The following is a 7,696-nucleotide window of genomic DNA, read 5'->3' on the forward strand; positions in this document are numbered from 1 at the left end:
TGCTCCTACCTGTTGAGTTCAGCTCCCCTGACCATGACCATGAAGAACTAATGGGTAAAATATACTACAGCAGGCTTTATTTGATGGACTTGCCCTTGACTGACCCAAACATGGAACCATTTACAGACGGGAGCAATTACATTCAGGAAGGACAACAAAGAGCCAGATATACAGTAACAACTCATAAAGAAGTTCTAGAGGCAAAATCCTTGCCACAAGGTTGGTCAGCACAGCAAGCGGAGCTATGGGCACTAATCCAAGTGCTCAGACTCTTGAAAGAAAAATGGGTCAACATTTACACTGACTCTAAATATGCCTTTGAAGCCTTACACATCCGTGAGGCCTTATACAAAGAAAGGGACCTGCAGATGGTAGGAGGAAAGACAATCAAAAATAAGGAAAAAATTCTCCAGCTCCTTGAAACAATATGGGCGCCCACCCAAGTGGCTGTTATACACTGCAGAGGACACCAAAAGGGGACTGACAGGATCATTGGAAAAAACCAGCTGGCTAACCAGACAGCCAAGAAAGTGGCTTCCCAAACAGCCTGCTGCAGACCAGAATGAGACTGCCAAAATCATGCTGGTGCCAGAAATGGCACAACAACTAAAGTACACAAAGGAAGAGACACAATGGACAGGAAAAAATGTGGAATTAAAACCCCTGAAGGATAATGGAAGCTCCCATACCACAGACTAATGATTCCTCAATGACTGGCCCACCAACTAGTCCTGGAGTATCACAAACTGACTCACTAGGAGAAAATGGCCCTGGGGACCATGCTGAGTCACTACTATTTCATTCCAAGATTGGCTTCCCTCTGTGCCCAGGTCAGCTCCCGATGCCTGACCTGCATCCAAAACAATTCCAAGAAAGGGCCCCAGCCGGCCCCCTGAGTCCAGCCAGTCAGGACATCACCCTTTGAAGACCTGGTAGTGGACTTCACTGAAGTAAAGTCCTGCAAGGGTTACAAATGTTTGCAAGTAATGATACTTTCATTCACTGGATGGACAGAGGCACTGCCCATGCATTCCGAGCAAGGCCGGGAGGTCACGAAGGCCCTTTTAAGGGAAATCGTCCCAAGATACAGACTACCTCTAACTATAGGATCAGACAATGGGCCGACATTTGTTGCACAGGTCATTCAAAGACTGGCCAAAATGCTGAGGATATGACTGAAGCTCCACACAGCATAGCGGCCAGAGCTCAGGGAAAGTAGAATGCATGAACCAGACCCTAAAGACCACTTTATCCAAGCTTTGCCAGGAGACAGGGCTACCCTGGATAGATATGCTTCCCTTAGCTTTGTTACAGGTCTGGGATATGTCAGGGCCAACAGGATATTCCCTTTTTGAAATCATGTATGGGAGACCACCCCCACTTATAGCTAGACTGCAGGTGGATCCCCACCAGTTGGGGGAGATGCAAATATCACAGTACTTGTGGTCACTGGCCAGGACCTTCCAATAGATAACCAGCACAGTTTTGGAATGAGCTCCCATTCCTTCAGGAAATTTGGCACACCAGTTCCAACTCAGTGACACAATATAAGTAAAAGAATGGAAAAAGTCTCCCTGAAAGCCAACTTGGGTGCGGCCACACATAATTGTACTAACTACCCCTACTGCAGTTAAGGTTGCAGGTTTAATTCCCTGGATCCATCATATGCTGATAAAACAGGTGGCTCCACCAGGTGATGCCACGTCGTGGTGCGTGAAGGCTAACCCCTCTAACCCACTCAAGATCTGGTTCCATCTCTGTCCCACTAATCATCACTGCCCTGCTCTGGTCGCAGCAGAAGCTGACCAGTCCACATACAGCTGAAGCCTGAGGAATCGACAATCCCTGCCTCAGCCACTCCATGGGCTGGCTGATCCAAACACAGCTAAAGCCTGAGGATCTTGCTGCTGTGGGACATAACTAGTCCACTGATTTATTTTTGTGAAATGATAAACATATGTCACCCCTTGCCTTTAGTTTTCGTTGTGTTGCTTGTTTTACTTTTTGCTATAGGATTGACAACAGTAACCCCAGAAGATTAAAATAATATAGAAAAGCTTTTGCTAATACTCCTCTATTTCCTGTCAACAGGATGTTTTTCAGCCATCTCGTGGTCGCCATGTGCCTCCTAAAGCTAACCACTTCCATGGCCACATACACATACACACAGCTTACCAGCTCTGGCCCACATACTGCCCCTTGCTCTGGGCCTGGGAAAACATACACTAAGGGGGACAAAACTTACACTTACTGGACAGAAACATGCAGAAGCTGGGGAGTTACCTGTTACCTTCAACCTCGGCCCTTTCAACAAGACGGTCTCCAAGAAGGTCCAGGACTCTTACACGTGCTTCCGCCTCCACCCTCATTACCTAGACTTAGGGGATGAAGGCCTCAGCCTAGGCCCCCAGACTAACACTCAGACCTCAGCTGGATGCTAAACGCCATCCACCACCCCCTAAATATCAATAACCCTGCTCTAACAAGGGATTGTTGGCTCTGTTTCCCCGAGAAACCCTGGCATATCACCATCCCAGCAAATGGCTTTAATAACACTCAGGGAAACCAGAGTCAATTTGACCCAGCCCGGGAGCCTAGGTTGACAGATGTTGACATGCCACTCAAGGCCCAATGGTGCATTCAAAGCCATGGAAAACAGTTCAGTTGGGTGACCTAACAAAGGAACAATGTGCCATTATCATCAATATCCAAAATTTTGACTTTTCCTTGGCAACTGTACCTTGGTGTAGACCCCAGGTAGGCTTCTTGCTCGTGTGCAGGAATCATGCCTACCAATGCCTCCCTGCTGACTGGGCAGGAGTCTGCACACCGGCCTCTGTCACCCCTCAGGCAGATACTGGCCCTGGGAATCAATCCCTTATGGTACCCCTAGGGGCACACAGCAGAACAAAAAGGGCAATCCAAGTCATTCCTTTGTTAATCGGCCTGGGAATATCTGCTGGGAGAGGCACAGGGGTCAAAGGAATAGCCTCCTCCATGACTTTCTATCACAAATTATTTGAAGATTTCTCCAGTGACATGGAACAAGTAGCCACCTCTCTGGCAACATTACAAAGCCAGGTAGACTCCTTGGCAAAAGTGGTCCTCTAGAACAGGTGAAGATTAGACTTACTGCAGAGAAAGGGGGGCTCTGCCTCTTCCTTAATAAAAAATGCTGCTTTTATGCAACAAATCAAGAATAATGAGAAACATGGTTCATCAGCTAAGAGAGCACCTGGCCAAAAGGAGGCAGGAATTTAAAACATCTCGGTTCTCATGGACAGACACACAGCTGGCTATCCTGGCTTCTGCCTCTAGCTGGTCTACTGTTTGTGTTATTCTTGGCTCTCTTGTTCAGCCCATGTGTTTTAAATTGCCATATCAGGTTCGTTTCAACTCATTTAAAGTCAATCAAATTACAGATGGCCTTGTCATCACAAGAATGTGTTTAAATGCCCCTAAACAACAGAAACTCTGAAGGTGATGCTCACTCCAATGTTTAGAGAGAGCATCAAAGGGAGGAAATGTTGGGAAAATTCAAAATTAATTCTTTCAGTAGCTTGTTTTGCCTTTAAAACAGAACCGGCTTATTGTATCAGTTTTACTGATAATCAACTGCTCGCACTCCTGCTTCTGTAAATGTGCTTGCTTATCACAATGGCTACTGCACTAGCTACATGAATGCTGAGAAAACAAAACTTAAAAGAACCTGGAGGAGTCCACCTATATAAACCCTATAAGACCTAAACTCAGGACTCAGATCTGGGAGCACCAGCTCCTCTGGGCCTGCCCGCTGGTGTAATAAAATACCCGACTCTCCAACCCTGAGTGCCAACCACTTCTCTGTCAGCTCCGTTCCATAACAAAGCTAGGCACTTAGAATTAACATTGATTTACTGCACGTTATCGGATGAATAGAAGAGAGGAGATCGAAGGTCCTCAACACAAAGAAATGATTATGTTTCGTTATGATGAATGTGCTAATTATCCTGACTTGATCGTCACACATTGCACACAGGTATTGATATTCAATCCTATACCCCACAAATATGTATTATCAATTATGTTTCAATTAAAAAAAAAAGAATTGAGCAAACGTCCTCAAATCGCCTTCCACCAGGCATACTTAGGATTCCATAACTGGGATTCCAACTTACTTTTCTCTTACTCAAAATGCACAATGTATCAGTCAGGGCTCTTCAGAATAACAGACCAAAAGGAAATGTATTGATTAATTGATAGATTAATTGATTTTAATTGGCTCACGCAATTATGGCAAGTCCATTATCTGTAGGGCAGGCTGGAAGTTAGAAACTCAGGGAGGATTAGATGCTGCAGTCTTGAGGCAGAATTCCTTCTTTATGAAACCTGGTTTTGCTATTAAGGCCTTCAACTGATTAGATCATGCACACCCAAACTATTAAGGGTCATCTCCTTAAAGTCAACTGATTATAGATGTTAACCACATGCACAAAATACCTTCACAGCAACACCTATATATATTATAGCCTATATGATATTAGCTATAAATAAACCTATATAATAAACCTATATATAAACCTATATAATATTAGTGTTTGATTAAATAACTAGGTATTGTAGCTTTGCAAAGCTGACACATAAGACTAACCATCACAAACATCAGAGTCAACTGGGAGAAATTAAAGGACTTAAGTTAGTCCAACAGGAAAACTTGAGACTGAATAGACATTGTGTGTGCAGAAGATGGAGTGGAGTTTCTGGGAAACCTGATGTTTGACTTTACTTGCTGGCTGGTCAGAGTCAGGTAAACAAGCCATAGATATTCTGTTGTTTCATCTGGTCTGCACTGCTATAGCTTCTTGCAATAAATCTCATAAGTTAGGAACCTTGGACTGAAACAGAGCAGATGGTCCCCTCCCTGGAGCCACAGAAAGGGTGGGAGCTCTCCAGGCAGTTAAAGGGATTGTGCTTCCTGGGAGTGGGGGACTAAAATAGAAGTCCACAGTAAGAACAACTCCTCATTATTGAGCAGTTACTAAATACCAGGCAGTACATTTAATGTCAGAGATTTGGTTCCTAACTCCTACCATTTAATCTGTTTTCTACCACGAAGGAGTTATGTGCATAAGAGTCAGAAGGAAAATGAAAAACATGCCACTTACTGCCACCACAGCCATTCCATAATATCCTGCAAGTGCAGGACTCCTCTGTCAAATGATACCAGAGCTCAAGGCTTTGGCCTGGAATCTACGTGAAACTTCTGTTCTCTCCTCCTGCAAACCCACATGGAATCCCTAGAGCAGAAAAAAAAAGTGAGACCAATGTCCAGGCTTGGCTTCTAGAGGTAGGTACAGGTGTCCTGCCCAGGTGTGCTATTTATGTGGGAGCAGAAAGGGTCAAAGGCACGCAGGAAGAGAATGATACGGCATAAAGCTCTGATCCCAGGTCCTTATCGGTTTGTGGTAAGTAGAAATAAGCATATTTACTAAAATACCAAATGTGCATCTCCCTACTATACGTGCACATGCCCACCTGTGGAGCTCGAACCACAAATGTAGATGATGGTAGAATTCAGATGGAGTGTGGGGTGAAAGTCCTTCCCTCGGGGCCTGAAGCTGACCCGTGAGTTGTCTAAATCCAGGAGGCCCGACCAGGGCTTAACACACACTCCTGTGTCGCACACACATTATCCAGAACAAATGCTTATTTCTCAACATATATCAACTCTCCCCTCTGTGTGAGTTTCAATATTCAACATACACAAACATATCAAATAACAATTATTCTTACAATCAAAGTGAACTTTTGTCGGTAACATTCTATTCAGATTTCTGGAATAAAATATTTTCCTCAAGGAAGATATAAAACCTTCTGCTATGAGCAAGTATCACATAAAGTTATTTATTTCCATCATGGCCATGTTACTTGGGTTTGTGTGATTTTTGTTGGCCTGTGAGAATATCAGCATCTGGAAGTCAGCAAGTTCTCTGAAAAAGCAAACTGGTAGCTCGTTGCCAAAGACGGAGGCCAAAGAGCCTTCCCAAACATTATCTATTCGTTTGTGTGGTCTCTGCCCCTGGAATCTGGACTGGACCTGTGACCAGGTTTGAAGCAGTAGAATAAGGCAGAAGTGATGCTTGGGACTGCTGAGGTCAGATCATAAGAAGCACTGGAAGTTCCTCCTGCATCCAAGAGGAACAGCCTCACTGGGTGAAGCCCGTCATGCTGTAAGAAATCTGACCGCCTAGCCATGAAGAAGCCATGAGACTGCCATGCCATGAAGAAGCCCAGCCTAGCCATGTGGAAAGGCATCTTTGAGATACAGATGCCCAGCCTGCCCCAAGTTATTCCAACCACCTGAGCTAGGCGTGTGAGTGAAGAAGTCTTCAGACAGGTGGAGCCCAGATGTCATCTGGCTGCAGCGTCTTCACAGACCAAGTGAGAACCACTCAGCTGAGCACAATACATCAGGAGAACCACAGGACTGTGTTTCAAGCCATGGGTCAGCAAACTACAGTCTGCAGATCAAATCTGGCCCACCACCCATGTTTGTAAGTAAAGCTTTATTGGAACACGGCCACACTCATTCATTTATGTATTATCTATGGTGCTTTCCTGCTACAATGGCAGAGTAGTAGAAACAGAGACTTTATGGCCCTCAAAGCTGAGAATATTTACTCTCTGGCCCTTCTCAGAAAAAGTTTTCCAACCTTTATTTTAAACTGAGTTTGAGGGTGGTTTGTTATGCACCAGGAGTTAAGCAAAATATTGATTATTTCACAAACTGAATTTCACAATTGAACAGACCATTGTGAAATATTTCCAGGACCACGTATTCCTTTGCTAACATGATCTTTGACAGATCACATGTTCTCTGATGTGTTCTGATTCTATTAGCAGAGCAATGGCTCAGCACAGGGATTTAAACTCACCAGAGTTTGAATCACAGTTTGGCCATTTTCTAACTCTTTGAGCAGGGATGGGTTAATTAGTCTTTTTATCCTGCTGGAGAAAAGTGATAATTACAATGTCATGACTAAGAGCATGCATTCTGGATTCGAAGAACCAATGTGTAAACACATCTCCTTCACTTACTGAGGGGTAGAGTGGTAATGACATGAATGCCATAGTTGACTCACCTGATTTCAAATCTGGGCTGGGAACTTGCTTGCTGTGTGCCCGTGACAAAGCAACTTAATGTCTCCGTGGCTCAGTTCCCTCATCTGTAAAATGGGGATAATAATAGTAACTACTTCACAGCATTCTTAGGAACATTCAAATAAACATTTTGAAAAGTACTGGTGAAAATAAGCTATATATAAGTGTTTATTGATGAAGAAATACTGACATTGAAAGCTCAAAAACATCACTTAACATCTGTGTGTCTCAGCTTCCTCATCTATAAAATAAAGTAAAATAATTGCCTATGCTTCCTATCTTTATTGTGAAGATTAACAAATATAATATTTGAAAGTGCTTAGAACAGCTTATAAGATGAGAAATGTATCTGCTATTATTGTTGTTGTTTGTATTATGACCATTGTCATTATAATACATGATTGCTTATAATATACAATTGATTTCAGCATTGTATAATCAACCTATGGTTCATTTAGAAAAAAATTAATGTGATGTGATGGAAAATGTACCTGTGTGGAAGATAATATCCACTCTACATGTGCCCTCAGGCAATGGGGTCTACCCTTCTGTCTGC

This window comes from Cynocephalus volans, chromosome 10 (genome assembly GCF_027409185.1).
Source record: "Cynocephalus volans isolate mCynVol1 chromosome 10, mCynVol1.pri, whole genome shotgun sequence".
Taxonomy (NCBI): domain Eukaryota; kingdom Metazoa; phylum Chordata; class Mammalia; order Dermoptera; family Cynocephalidae; genus Cynocephalus; species Cynocephalus volans.